Raw genomic sequence first — 16,469 nt, 5'->3', positions numbered from 1 at the left:
AAGGCCAAGAGTACAAATCCTGGGTAATTGAGATCATTTTTAGTTTTATTACTGTTAAATCCTTTTCGTAACTTAATTTACAACTTCACATTCAAATAAGCAATGTATGAATCATTCAATTTTGATAAATCCTTACCAGCTTTTGGCTTTATCACTATTTTTAGCCATTCTGATGTTTGTATAATGATAACATATTATGAGTTTTATTTCTATTATTCTAAAGGCTAATAATAGTGAAGTTTTTTCCATATGTTTATTTGTCATCCACATATTTTCTTCAGTGAAATATTTGTTCATATCTTTTGCTTGCTTTCTAACTGCATTATTTGTTTTATTAATACTGAAATTACACATTCTTTACACATTATACATATGAATCCTGTGTTAAATGTGGGATTTGTGTTTTCTCCTAATCTGTAACTTTTTTTTTCTTTTAATCTCAGGATTTATTGCAAAGAAAGTGAAAGTGAAGTCGTTCAGTCTGGTCTGACTCTTTGCGACCCCATGGACTGTAGCCCACCACACTTCTCCGTTCATGGGATTTTCTAGGCAAGAGTGCTGGAGTGGGTTGCCATTTCCTTCTCCAGAGGATCTTCCCAACCCAGGGATCAAACCCAGGGAAGCTTATTGCAAAGAAAACCTTTAATTTTGATGCTTTCAATTTATCTATTTTTCCTTTTATGGATCATGCTTTTGATGTCAAGTGTAAGACATTTTGCCACACATGTTTTCTCTTACACTTTTTCTAAATGCCTTATGTTTTTAGTATTATGTTTTATATTTAATCCATTATGATTTTTGTATAAAGTGTCAGATCAATGTGTAGGTTAATTTTTGCCTTGAGTTGTCCAATTGCACCAGAACCACTTTTTGAAATAATTTTAGTTTATCTATTCTGTTACACTGATCTAAATCTTTCTTTTCAGCAGAACCACACTGCCTTGATTCCTCTAGACATAGAATAAGCCTTCATGTTTAGAAGAATGTTTCTTCTCACTTTATTTTCTTTTATTGTCTTTAAAAAAAATCTATCTTAAGGAATTTCCACAAAATTTAAAAAATAAATTTGTCTACATTTAGATCATTTTTATGTAGACATAAATTTGTCTACATTGAGATCATTTTTAGTTTTATTACTGTTAAATTCTTTTCTTAATTTACAACTTCACATTCAAATAAGCAATGTATGAATCATTCAATTTTGATAAATCCTTACCAGCTTGTTGATTTTCCTTAAAAGCTTGTTGATTTTCTGGTTGGAACTTTTGGTGGTGAGCACACTATAGTGCAGGAGAATAGTATAGCAAGGAGAGATAAGAAAGCCTTCTTAAGTGAACAATGCAAAGAAATAGAGAAAAACAATACAATGGGAAAGACTAAAAATCTCTTCAAAAAAATTAAAGAGAGATACCAAGGGAATATTTCATGCAAAGATGGTCATAATAAAGGGCAGAAATGATATGGATCTAACAGAAACATAAGACATTAAGAAGAGGTGGCAAAAATATAGAGAAGAACTGTACAAAAAAAGTCTTAATGACATGGATAACCACGATGGTATAATTATTTATCTAGAGCCAGACATTGTGGAGTGTGAAGTCAAGTGGGCCTTAAGAAGCATTACTATGAGCAAAGCTAGTGGAAGTGATGGAATTCCAGCTGAGCTATTTCAAATCTTAAAAGATGATGCTGTTAAAGTGCTGCTCTCAATATTCCAGCAAATTTGGAAAACTTAGCGGTGGCCACAGGACTGGAAAAGGTCAGTTTTCATTCCAGTCCAAAGTAGGGAAATGCCAAAGAATGTAAAAACTACTGCACAGTTGCTCTTACTTTGTATGTTAGCAAGGTAATGCTTAAAATCCTCCAAACTAGGCTTCAACAGTATGTGTAATGAGAAATTCCAGATGTACAAACTGGATCTAGAAAAGAAAGAGGAACCAGAGATCAAATTGTGAAAAAGCTGTTGATCATAGAAAAAGTGAAGGAATTCCAGAAAAACATCTACTTCTGCTTCATTGACTACACTAAATCATTTGACTATATACATTACAACAAACTATGGAAAATTCTTGAAGATATGGAAATACCAGACCATCTTACCTGCCTTCTGAGAAACCTGCATGCAGATAAAGGAGCAAAAGTTAGAACAGATCATGAAACAACTGACACAAATTGGGAAAGGACTACGTCAAGGCTGAATACTGTCACCCTGCTTATTTAACTTATATGCAGAGTGCATCATGCAAAATGCCAAGCTGAATGAAGCTCAAGTTGGAATCAAGATACCAGGAGAAACATGAATAACCTCAGATATGCAGATGACACCACTCTAATGGCAGAAAGGGAAGAGGAACTAAAGAGCCTCTAGATGAAGGTGAAAGAGGAGACTGAAAAATCTGGCTTAAAACTCAACATTAAAAAAACAAAGATCATGGCATTTGGTCCTATTATGTCACGGCAAATAGATGGAGAAAAAATGGAAACAGTGATAGATTTTATTTACTTAGGCTCTAAAATCACAGTGGATAGTGACTGCAGCCATGAAATCAAAAGACGCTTGCTCTTTAGAAGGAAAGCTATGACAAACACAGACAGCATATTAAAAAGCAGAAACATCACTTTGCCCACAAAGATCTGTATAGTCAAAGCTATAGTTTTGCTAGTATTCATGTATAGATGTGAGAACTTGACAATAAAGGAGGCTTAGCGCCCAAAAATATACGCTTTCAAACTGTGGTGCAAATAGTTGAGCAACTGAACAACAACATCAACACACTATAACGTAGAAAGTCAAAATATAATGCTGTACAAATAAAACATACAAAGTTATAAATGAAGACTGCTGTTTGTCAGTCGCTAAGTCCCGTTTCACTCTTTGTGACCCCATAGATTGCAGCTTGCCAGCCTTCTCTGTCCATCACTATCTACTAGAGTTTGCTCAAATTCATGTCAATTGAGTCGTGATGCTATCTAACCATCTCATCCTCTGCTGCACCCCCCTTTTGCCTTTAATCTTTCCCAGCATCAGGATCATTTCCAATGAGTTGCCTTTTCCCGTAGATGGCAAAAGTTTAGAGCTTTGGCTTCAGCATCAGTCCTTTCAATAAATATTCAAGGCTGATTTCCTTTAAGATTGACTGGTTTGATCTGCTTGCTGTCCAAGGGACTCTCAAGAGTCTTCCCCAGCACCACAGTTCGAAAACATCAGTTCTTTGGTGGTCAGCCTTCTTTATGGTCCAACTGTCACATCCATACATGAATACTGGAAAAGCTATAGCTTTGACTAAACAGGCCTTTGTTGGCAAAGTGATGTCTCTGCTTTTTAATATGCTGTCTAGGTTTATCATAATTTTCCTTCCAAGAAAGTAGCATCTTTTAATTTCATAGCTGCGGTCTCTATCCTCAGAGATTTTGGAGCCCAAGAAAACAAAATCTGTCACTGTTTCCTCTTCTATTTGCCATGAAGTGATGGGACTGGATGCCATGATCTTTGTTTTTTGAATGTTGTGTTTTAAGCCAGCTTTCTCCCTCTCCTCTTTCATCAAGAGGCTCTTTAGTTCCTCTTCTCTTTCTGCCATTAGAGTGGTATCATCTGCATATCTGAGTGTGTTGATATTTCTCCTGGCAATTTTGATTCCAGCTTGAGCTTCATCAAACCTGCCATTTTGCTTGATGTACTCTGCATATGAGTTAAATATAGTGAGAATATACAGCCTTGCCATACTCCTTTCCCAATTTTGAACAAGTCTGTTGTTCCACATCCACTTCTAATTGTTGTTTCTTGACCTCTATATAGGTTTCTCAGGAGACAGGTAGGTGGTCTGGTACTCACTTTTCTTAATAATTTTTCATTTTTTTTGTGTGATTCACACAGCCAAAGACTTTCCCATATTCAGTGAAGCAGATGTATAAATTTTTCTGGAATTCCCTTGCTTTGTCTATGATCCAATCTATGTTGGCAGTGATCTCTGGTTCCTCTACCTTTTCTAAATCCTGCTTTTACCTCTGGAAGTTTCCATTTCACGCACTGTTGAAACCTAGCTTGAAGGATTTTGAGGGTAACCTTTCTAAAATGTGAAATGAGCACAATTGTACAGTAGTTTGAACATTCTTTGGCATTGCCCTTCTTTGGGACTGGAGTGGAAACTGACCCTTTCCTATCTTGTGGCCCTTCCTGAGTTTTCCAAATTTGCTGACATATTGAGTGAAGCACTATCACAGCATTATCTTTTAGTATTTTTAGTAGCTCAGCTCTAATTCTATCACCTCCACTTCCTTTATTTTTAGTAATGCTTCCTAAGGCCCACTTGACTTTACACACCAGGTTTTCTGGCTCTAGGAGAGTGACTACACCATCGTACTTGAGTCATTAAGAATTTTTTTGTATAGTTTTTCTATGTATTGTTGCCAACATTTCTTAATCTCTTCTGCTTAGGTCCTTAAAATTTTCATCCTTTATTATTCACAACCTTTTATGAAATGTTCTCTTAATCTCTCCAATCTTCTTGAAGAGATCTCTAGTCTTTCCCATTCTATTTTTTCCCTCTATTTTTTGATCTATTCATTTAAATAGAGCTTCTCATCTTTCCTTGCTATTCTGTGAAACTCTCCATTGTGTTTCTTTCCGTTTTCCTTACTTTCCAATTCTCTTTTTCCTCAGCTATTTGAAAGACTCTTCAGACAACCACTTTGACTTCTTACATTCATTTTCCTTTGGGATGGTTTTGATCACTGCCTTCTGTACAGTGTTGCTAACTTCCATCCATAGTTCTTCAGGCACTCTGGCTACCAGATAGAGCTCCTTGAATCTATTTGTCACCTCCACTGAATAATCATAAGGGATTTGATTTAGATTATATGTGAGTGGCCTAGTGGTTTTCCCTTCTTTCTTTCAATTTAAAACTGAATTTTGCAATAAGGAGCTCATGATATGAGCTATAGTCAGCTCCAGGTCTTATTTTTGCTGACTATATAGAGCTTTCCATCATCATCTGCAAAGAATATAATCAATCTGATTTTGGTATTGACCATTTGATGATGTCCATGTGTAGAGTAGTCTTTTGTTTGCTGTAAGAGGTTGTTTGCTATAACCAGTATTTTCTCTTGACAAAACTATGTTAGCATTTACTCTGCTTCATAACCAAACTTACCGTTTACTCCAGGTATCTCTTGTCTTCCTATTTTTGTATTCCAATCTCCTATGAGGAAAAGGATATCTTGTTTTGGTGTTAGTTCTAGAAAGTCTTACAGGTCTTCATAGAACCAGCCAACTTCAACTTTTTCAATATCAGTTGTTGGGGCTCAGACTTGGATTTCTGTGATGTTGAATGGTTTGCCTTGAATATGAACCAAGCTCATTCTGCTGTTTTTGAGCTTGCCCTCAAGTACTGAATTTTAGACTCTTTTGTTGACTATGAGGGCTATTCCATTTCTTCTAAGGGATTCTTCCCTACACTAGTAGATATAATGATCATTTGAATTAAATTTTCTCATTCCCTTCCTTTTTAGGTCACTGATTCCTGAGATATTGACATTCACTCTTGCCATCTCGTGCTTCACCACTTCCAATTTACTCTGACTCATGGACCTAACATTCCAGGCTTGCAATATTGTTCTTATAGCGTGGGACTTTACTTTCATCACCAGACACATCCACGACTGAGCTTCATTTCCACATTGGTACAGTTGCTTCATTCTTTCTGGAGGTATTAGTAATTGCCCTCTGCTCTTCCCCAGTAGCATATTAGACACCTTCCAATGTGAGGTGCTCAGTTTCTAGTGTCATACCTTTTACCCTTTCATAATTTTCATGGGATTCTCATGGCTAGAATAGATTTATTCGCCATTTGCTCCTCCACGTAATGAAGGCACATCAATTGGAAAAAAGAAAAAAACCTCTGCAGCAACAGAGAAAAAAATCCCTATAGATCAGTTTAAGAACTGATGTCTTTACTCAGCTGTGTGTTTAAATCAATGGACATAATATGCCTTTTCTAGTATTTATGATTCCTTTGATTTTTTTCTTCAATATCTTATTATTTTCTATATATGAATTATATACAAGTGTTGTTAGATTTATCCCTCATATTTCATTATCTCTGGAACAATTTTAAATGGTTTTGGATCATTAACTTCAGTCTTCACTGGTCCATTGTAAATATATAGAAATGCAATTGATTTTTGTGTATTGATCTTGTATCTTATAACCACACTGAATTCACTTATCAGTCCTAGAACCTTTCTTGCAGATTCCTTGGAATTTTCAACATATAAATTATGTCATCTGAATATTTCTCCTTTCATCTCCATCAGTTTTCACTTTATCATAGAACAGTGTTACTGAGATAAAATGCAATGCCACAAAACTCAGCTGCTTAAGTGTACAATTGAATAATTTTAATATATCTTAGTTGTGTAAATATAATCATAATCAATCACAGAAGACATTCATCACCCTAAAAGAAAATCAGTTCTTATTAGAGATCATGCCACCCAATCCTCCGTGAACCTCTAATATACTTTTATATCTCCGTAGCTTTGTATTTTAGAAATTTTATATGAATGGAATTGTTCAAGATATGGTCTTTTATGACTGACTTTATTTAATTAGCATAATGTTTCAAGGTTTGCGTATTTTAAAGTAGGTAACTATTCATTCTTTTATAATTGATAATTATGTGGCTATCCTGTTATAATTATTCCTTCACTAGATGTTAAACATCTGAATATATCCACATTTTTGCTATTATGAATAATGCTGCTATGAACAATTGTATACATGGATTTCTATATGCCTATATTTTAAGTCTTGTATGTATACCTAGAAATGGGACCCTTGAGTCATTTGATAATTCTGTATCAATACTTTATGAAGTTTACAGACCTTTTTTACAAAGTGCTGATAGTATTTTACATTCTCACCAGAAGTGTAAGAGATTTCTTATTTTTCCACATATACACCAACACTAGTTATTTTTTCATTCTGATTATGTTAGTTTGTGTGAAGTGGAATCACATTGTGGATTTTATTAGCATTTCCTTCATAGATAATTATCTTCTGTAGCTTTTCATGAGTATATTGTCTTTTTATTGTTTTTACAAGTCAAATGAGATGCAATTGACATTTTATTGTATACATTTGTTATTTTTTATAAAACTTAATTGAGTATAATTGACATATTACATTATGTACGTTTAAGGTGTACATTGTAATGATTTAATGCATGTATATATTGCTTATTATTTACCACAATAAGGTCAGTTAATACATCTTACATCTCACAAATTATCATTTTTTTTCTTTATTGTTGGTGTAGTGAGAACCTTTGCAATCTAGTTTCATAAGAATATTCAAGTGTACAATACAAGACTGTGAACTATAGTCGCCATTCTATACATTCAATCCCTGAATTTTCTTATCACTAGAAGTTTGTACCCTTTGACAAATATATCCTTATTATCCCCAATTCCCCAGTCGCAACCCTAGTAAACAATATATAATCTCTGCCTTTATGGATTCTACATATACATGAAATCATATATTATTTGTCTTTCTCTGTTTCATTTCACTTAGCATAGTGACCACAGTGTTCTCTTTTCTTTTGAGTTATAACATTCCGTTGTGTGTGTGTGTGTATAGCATTTTTTAAACCATTTATTTGTCCATGCATGCTTAAGTGTTTTTTTCCATACCTTAGCTATCATAACTAGTACTTCAGTGAACATGAGGGTGCACATCTCACTTCAAGATAGTGAATTCATTTCCTTTGTATTTATAAACAGATGTGGAAATACTGCTAATTCAATTTTCAGTTTTTTGAGGAAACTCCATGCCATTTTCCATAGAGGCCAGACTAATTTATATTCTCACAAAAAATGCAAAAGGGCTCAGTTTGCCCCACGTCTCTGCCACTACTTGTTAGCTCTTATCTTTTTGATAATAACTGATCTAACAGGTTTGAGGAGATATTGTGATTTGGGATCACTTCTCCCTGATGACTGGCAATGTTGAGCACATTTTCATTTACTTCCTGGTCATTTGTAGGTTTTCTTCAGGGGAGTATCGTTTCAGGTCCTTTGCTCATTTTAAAAAATCAAATTATTTACTGTTTGAGTTTTGAAATTGAGTTGCATGTGTTCCTCATGTACTTTTGATATTAACCCCTTATCAGTTATATTATTTGCAAATATTTTCTTTCACTTTTTTGTTGATGGTTTCCTTTGCTGTGCAGATTTTTTTTTTTTTTTTCAGTTTGATAGAGTTCCACTTATCTATTTTCGTTTGTACTGCTTTTAGTTTTGGTGTCCATTTGAAAAAATATATATATATCATTACTAAGACTGATATGAAGGAACTTTTTGCCAACATTTTTCTTTTTTTGGGAGTTTTATAGGTTCAACTCTTACATTCAAGTTTTTCATCTAATTTAGTTAATTCTTATGTGTGGTGTTAGATAGTAGTCCAGTTTCTTTCTTTCTTTTTTTTTTTTTTTTTTTGATGTGATGGTTCAGTTTTTCCAAGATCACTTATTGAAGAGACTGTCCATTCCCCATTGTGTATTCTTGGGTCCTTTGTTACAGGTTAATTGACCATATATGCATGGGTTTATTTCTGGGCTCTCTATTCTGTTCCATTGATCTATGTGTCTGTTTTTATGGCAATACCATACCATTTTTGATTACAGTGTAACTTTGTAATATACTTTGAAATCAGAGAGTATGATGCCTCCAGCTTTATTTTCTTTTTTCAAGACTAAATCGGTTATTTGCTTTGTTTGTCTCTCTCTCTCTTTTTTTTTTTTTTGTTCCATGCAAATTTTAGGACTCTGTTCTATATTTGTGAAAATTGACATTTGAATATTGATATTAACTGCATTGAATCTGTATATTGCTTTGAGTAGTATAGACACTTAACAATATTAATTCTTCCAATCCATTAACACAGAATATATTTGCTTTGTTTGAATATATGCATTTATTTGATTCTTCTTCAATTTGTTTTATTAGTATCTAATAGATTTCAATGTTACAGAACTTTCACTTCCTTGGTTAAATGTATTTATTCCTATTTTTTATATGTGATTATAATTTAGTTTTTCTTAATTTCTCTTTCTAATATTTTGTAATTAGTTCATAGGAATGCAACAGACTTTTATATATTGATTTAGTATCATGCAAATTTTGAATTCCTTTATTAGTTCTAGTAGTTTTTTTTTTTACATTCTCCGTTTCTAATAATTTGTTCCAGTGTATTCAAGTTATTGTCTGATTTAATTTCTTTATCCCAATACAGATTAATACAGCTTCTCTTTTTTGCTATTGCCTAACAAAATTCTGTGTTAAAAGACCAGCAATACTACTACAGCATAATGTCTGATAAAATTCTTTAACAAATCAATTAAAAGAATAGGGAATGAGTATGTATTTACACTGTATTTAGTAATTATATAATAGCCATTACCATGTTTTGATTTTTTCTTGTAAATTCACATTATTGTCTGGGTTCTTATGCCTTTATTCTGAAAACAATTCCTTTAGAATTTCAAGTTAGTTCTTTAAGCAAAAAATTCTCCAAATTTTGTTTATATGAGAATATTTCATTTTATAATTTCTTTATATTATAATTTGAAATAAAATTTTGCTGGATATAAAATTCTTGTTGACAATATTTCAGCATTTTGAACATGTCATACTGACAGTATAACATATGTCATACTGTCATACTGGCTTCCATTGTTTGTGATAATTCATCATTGTTAATATTACTGGTGTTACCATAAGGGCGATGTCATTTTCCTCTTGCTTTGACTTGTGTCTGTCATTGGCTGTCAAAACCTTTACTATGGTAACCCTGATGTGGATATTTTTGTATTTGTACTATTTGCATTTTATTGGTAGGTTAATGTTTTCCATTAAATTTTGGAATATTAATTTCTTATTTCTTCAATATATTTATTTTATTCTGTTAATCCTATTGCATATATAGTGATGTTGTTAGTGATATAACATTTTTATCTTAGACTGTGTTCTTTTGTCTTTATTTTCTATTGAATCATTCTTAGTATTTTACAATCATTATGAATCTATTTTCAGTGAATTAGTTTTTGGTTACTGTACTTTTCAACTCTAGAAATTCAGCTTTTTTTAAAAAAATTCTTTTTTTTTACAATTTTATTTTATTTTTAAACTTTACAATATTGTATTAGTTTTGCCAAATATCAAAATGAATCCGCCACAGGTATACCTGTGTTCCCCATCCTGAACCCTCCTCCCTCCTCCCTCCCCATACCCTCCCTCTGGATCGTCCCAGTGCACCAGCCCGAAGCAGCTATTCTTTCTTTGGTAGGACATTGTTATTATCTTTCCTTTGATGTTTTTAAAGCATAACGTCTCTTAGTTCTTTGAAGATATTTAAAACAGCTGCTTTGAAACTCTGCTTGTTTAGTAAAACAGTTGGAGCCCAAAATATTTTCTGTTTACCCCTCCCCTAATGTAAGTCACGTTTTTTTCCTTTGTATGTATGTTTTTGTTGTTTTTAAAAGTAAGATAATTTAGATAACATAGCAAATCCACATACTGTTTAACAGAGCTTCTTGTAGTTTTTATTCACTTATGACTTTACTGGACTATTAGAGTGAGATATAGTCCACCCTGATGCTAGGAAAGATTGAGGAGAAGGGGACAACAGAGGATAAGGTGGTTGGATGGCATCACTGACTCGAAGGCCATGAGTTTGAGCAAGCTCTGAGAGTTGGTGATGGACAGGGAAGCCTGGTTTGCTTCAGTCCATGGGGTTACAAAGAGGCAGACATGACTGGACGACTGAACTGAACTGATAGTCCACTCACACAAGTTGAAGTCTAATGCTACTGTACAGAAGGTATGGCCTTTAACATTTCCACAATAATTCTTGAATGACATTGGTTTTAGCAGGACACTCTCAGACTGTTTCCTTGTCTGATCTCTGTATTAATCTGTCTTTTATCATATCATACCAAATTACTAGGCTCCAGTAATTGCTGGCTGAATTCACTATTGCTTCAACAAACCCTGCCTGGGGACAATTTGCTCAAACGTCTGCTCAAATTACATTCAGAGTTTTTTTTCAGAAGTTCTATGATTCATCTCTGTGATTTGCTCTGAACTTGGGGTTGGAGGTGGGGGGCTTTTCTTACCTGTGCATTTCTCTGATTCTCTCTAGTAAAACTGTTGACCTACAATTTGTAAATTATAAACTTTTTTTTATTTTTATTTTTTGGAAGTGTCTATTAAACAAAGAGTTGATTTGTTAATATGCATGATTAATACAAACTATGAAGTGCTAAGAAATTTTAATACCTAAGTCATAGCAAGCAGGTGGCAATTCAACATCCAGGGTCAATAGAAAACTTGAGGGGGCTGCAACAGATTAGACTCCCATGGTGGAGGACACATTTTCAGAGGTGAAGTGGGTGCAGGTATAACAGCTTTTCAAGTCCCCTCTCACCACAGAGGATCAGTAGCAGCACTCCATTCAAGGAAAAGTGTGCTCTCTGGCACTCTTCAGGCAGGACGAAACTCAAAATCTAGTGGATTGAAGGGGAGGGATTTTTCTTTTTCTGGATAAGTGTTAACTGTGGTAGTCACTGAGCTTTTTGCTTAATGACCTTCCCAGTCATGTTTTTGGTAGAGAAGGTTGTGTTTCTATCTGAGTGGTTCACTAGTCTTTCTTGACTTTTCTGAGACTGACAGTTTCCAGTGCCTTTCTGGCAGCTCTGGGTAAGGTGGGTGGAGCATTAACATTTTACCAATATATGGTGTTGAAACCTAAGGTCTCCCCTCTAAAGTTTTACAGAAGGCTCAGACCCCAGCTTCACCTTGTAAATTGTAAGTAGAGTTACCAATCACTTACAGTTCACATCTTTACCATTTTTAAGAGTGCTCTTTAACCTTAATTTCCTCACATTCTGTTTCAAATAAAGTCAGGGTTTTTGCAGGTAATTTTGGAGCTATATCTATTCTTATGGCCTCCTTTTTCTCTTGTGACAAACATCAGATTACTTTCTGGAACTGGGAATAGGGACAGTAACTCACCTTTCTTGGGGTGACACTAGGCTGATGATACAGTCTCCAGTGCAGAGATCCCAACCATTTTTGGCACTAGGGATTGATTTAATGGAAGATATTTTTTCTGTATCAGGGGTGGGAGGATAATTTGGGGATGACTAAGTGCATTACATTTACTGTGCACTTTATTTCTAATCTAATGTCACTGATGATCTGACAGGAGGTACTGGCCCATGGCCTGGAGGTTGGGGACCCCTGCTCTAGTGTTCTTGATTTTTTTTCACCTTGCAAGTGAAAGTCTAACTTGCAAGTAAATTGGGCCAATGCTCAACAAGGCCCCAGTATTTTAGGCTTGTCTAGACTAGGGTTGATTCTCTGTTCTATGAGTGGGTTGCTGTGGAATTCAGTTGTTTTATTCAGTATATCAGATAATAAACATTTTATAATGTACAACTTAAGTTGTATAGTAATTTTACCCAGTGTTTAGTTTAGTTTAGGTTAGTCAAGAGTTTAGTCTCTGCCAGTAGTAAACAAACCTACTTTTCATTTAAAGAATGTTTTTCTTACCAAATATGACATACATATACTTCTAAGTCCAGTAGGATTTAATGGAGTTTCTTCTAATAGCACTGAAATAATAGGCCTAATACAAATACAGTCGTAGGACACCTTATACTGCAACCCAGACATTTTATAAGTCAAATTAATATCTATCCCATTATCAATATTGTTTATTTAGACACTTTTACAATAATATTAAGCTCTGAAATTTAATGTCTTTACTGTAAGGTCTATAGATGACTGTCTCTCATACCTAGATATATTCTACACATCTCACATAATATAAATTTTCCCATAGTTCTCTGTGTTATTTGCATTTTTCTTAGAATTCAACTATTAAACATGCCTTATTTTTTACAGTTAAAAGATATTGTTGTTGTTCAGCCACTAATTAGTGTCCAACACTTTGTGACCCCATGAACACATGCCAGGCTTGACGTACTCCTTTCCCTATTTGGAACCAGTCTGGTGTTCCATGTCCAGTTCTAACTGTTGCTTCCTGACTGCATACAGGTTTCTCAAGAGGCAGATCAAGTGGTCTGGTATTCCCATCTCTTTCAGAATTCTCCACAGTTTATTGTGATCCACACAGTCAAAGGCTTTGGCATAGACAATAAAGCAGAAGTAGATGATTTTCTGGAACTCTTTTCCTTTTTTGATGATCCAGCAGATGTTGGCAATTTGATCTCTGGTTCCTCTGCCTTTTTTAAAACCAGCTTGAACATCTGGAAGTTCACGGTTCACGTACTGCTGAAGCCTGGCTTGGAGAATTTTGAGCATTATTTTACTCACGTGTGAGATGAGTGCAATTGTGCGGTAGTTTGAGCATTCTTTGGCATTGCCTTTCTTTGGGATTGGAATGAAAACTGACCTTTTCCAGTCCTGTGGCCACTGCTGAGTTTTTCACATTTGCTGGCATATTGAGTGCAGCATTTTCACAGCATCATCTTTCAGGATCTGAAATAGCTCAACTGGAATTCCATCACCTCCACTAGCTTTGTTCATAGTGATACTTTCTAAGGACAACTTGACTTCACATTCCAGGATGTCTGGCTCTAGGTCAGTGACAACACCACCGTGATTATCTTTGTTTTGAAGATCTTTTTTGTACAGTTCTTCTGTGTATTCTTGCCACCTCTTCTTAATATCTTCTGCTTCTGTTAGGTCCATACCATTTCTGTCCTTTATTGAGCCCATCTTTGCATGAAATAATCCCTTGGTATCTCTAATTTTCTTGAAGAGATCTCTAGTCTTTCCCATTCTGTTGTTTTCCTCTATTTCTTTCCTTGATCACTGAGGACAGCTTTCTTATCTCTCCTTTCTATTCTTTGGAACTCTGCATTCAGATGCTTATATCTTTCCTTTTCTCCTTTGCTTTTCACTTCTCTTCTTTTCACAGGTATTTGGAAGGCCTCCCCAGAGAGCCATTTTGCTTTTTTTCATTTCTTTTCCATGGGGATGGTCTTGATCCCTGTCTCCTGTACAATGTCACGATCCTCCGTCCATAGTTCCTCAGGCACTCTATCATATCTAGTCCCTTAAATCTATTTCTCACTTCCACTGTATAATCATAAGGGATTTTAGTTAGGTCATACCTGAATGGTGTAGTGGTTTCCCCATTTGCTTCAGTTTAAGTCTGAATTTGGCAAAAAGGAGTTCGTGAATTGAGCCACAGTCAGCTCCTGGTCTTGTTTTTGCTGACTGTATAGACCTTCTCCATCTTTGGCTGTAAAGAATATAATCGATCTGATTTCGGTGTTGACCATCTGGTGATGTCCATGTGTAGAGTCTTCTCTTGTGTTGTTGAAAGAGGGTGTTTTCTATGACCAGTGCGTTCCCTTGGCAAAACTCTATTAGCTTCTGCCCTGCTTCATTCTGTATTCCAAGGCTAAAGTTGCCTGTTACCCCAGGTGTTTCTTGACGTCCTACTTTTGCATTCAAGTCTTCTATAATGAAAAGCGTATCTTTTTTGGGTGTTAGTTCTAAAAGGTCTTGTAGGTCTTCATAGAACCATTCAACTTCAGCTTCTTCAGCATTACTGGTTGGGGCATAGACTTGGATTACTGTGATATTGAATGGTTTGCCTTGGAAACGAACAGAGATCATTCTGTCGTTTTTGAGATTGCATCCAAGTATTGCATTTCAGACTCTTTTGTTAACCATGAAGGCTACTCCATTTCTTCTGAGGGATTCCTGCCCACAGTAGTAGATATAATGGTCATCTGAGTTAAAGTCACCCATTCCGGTCCATTTTAGTTTGCTGATTCCTAGAATGTTGACGTTCACTCTTGCCATCTCCTGTTTGACCACTTCCAATTTGCCTTGATTCATGGACCTGACATTCCAGGTTCCTATGCAATATTATTCTTTACAGCATCGGACCTTGCTTCTATCACCAGTCACATCCACAACTGTGTATTGTTTTTGCTTTGTCTCCATCCCTTCATTCTTTCTGGAATTATTTCTCCACTGATCTCCAGGAGCATCTTGCACACCTACCGACCTGCGGAGTTGCTTTTTCAGTATCCTATCATTTTGCCTTTTCATACTGTTCATGGGGTTCTCAAGGCAAGAATACTGAAGTGGTTTGCCATTCCCTTCTCCAGGGGACCACTTCCAATCAAGGCAAATTGGAAGTGGTCAAACAAGAGATGGCAAGAGTGAATGTCGACATTCTAGGAATCAGCGAACTGAAATGGACTGGAATGGATGAATTTAACACAGATGACCATTATATCTACTACTGTGGGCAGGAATCCCTCAGAAGAAATGGAGTAGCCTTCATGGTTAACAATAGAGTCTGAAATGCAGTACTTGGATGCAATCTCAAAAACGACAGAAAGATCTCTCTTCGTTTCCAAGGCAAACCATTCAATATCACAGTAATCCAAGTCTATGCCCCAACCAGTAATGCTGAAGAAGCCGAAGTTGAACAGTTCTATGAACACCTACAAGACCATTTAGAACTAACACCCAAAAAAGATGTCCTTTTCATTATAGGGGACTTGAATGAAAAAGTAGGAAGTCAAGACACACCTGAAGTAACAGGCAAATTTGGCCTTGGAATACGGAATGAAGCAGGGCAAAGACTAATGGAGTTTTGCCAAGAGAACGCACTAATCATAGAAAACACCCTCTTCCAACAACACAAGAGAAGACTCTATAGATGGACATCACCAGATGGTCAACATCAAAATCAGATTGATTATATTTTTGCAGCCAAGTCAGCAAAAACAAGACCAAGAGCTGACTGTGGCTCAGACCATGAAGTCCTTATTGCAAAATTCAGACTTAAATTGAAGAAAGTAGGGAAAACCACTAGACTATTCAGGTATGACCTAAATCAAATCCTTTATGATTATACAGTGGAAGTAAGAAATAGATTTTAAGGGCCTAGATCTGATAGATAGAGTGTCTATTGAACTATGGAATGAGGTTCGTGACATTGTACAGGAGACAGGGATCAAGATCATCCCCATGAAAAAGAAATGCAAAAAAGCAAAATGGCTGTCTGGGGAGGCCTTACAAATAGCTGTGAAAAGAAGAGAAGCAAAAAGCAAAGGAGAAAAGGAAATATATAAACATCTGAATGCAGAGTTCCAAAGAAAAGCAAGAAGAGATAAGTAAGCCTTCTTCAGCGATCAATGCAAAGAAATAGAGGAAAACAACAGAATGGGAAAGACCAGAGATCTCTTCAGGAATATCAGAGATACCAAAGGAATATTTCATGCAAAGATGGGCTTGATAAAGGACAGAAATGGTATGGACCTAACAGAAGCAGAAGATATTAAGAACAGATGGCAAGAATACACAGAAGAACTGTACAAAAAAGATCTTCACGACCCAGATAATCATGATGGTGT

The 16,469-nt window shown here is 35.4% G+C and overlaps 1 pseudogene; it reads right to left on the bottom strand.

Annotated features, from left to right (window-relative positions):
* Positions 1–11,177: 11,177 nt before the first annotated feature.
* LOC109570883 (securin-like) lies at positions 11,178–15,162 on the bottom strand (annotated as a pseudogene).
* Between the last annotated feature and the right edge of the window lie 1,307 nt (positions 15,163–16,469).

This window comes from Bos indicus, chromosome 17 (genome assembly GCF_029378745.1).
Source record: "Bos indicus isolate NIAB-ARS_2022 breed Sahiwal x Tharparkar chromosome 17, NIAB-ARS_B.indTharparkar_mat_pri_1.0, whole genome shotgun sequence".
Lineage (NCBI taxonomy): Eukaryota > Metazoa > Chordata > Mammalia > Artiodactyla > Bovidae > Bos > Bos indicus.
This window is presented reverse-complemented; position numbering and strand designations above follow the sequence as displayed.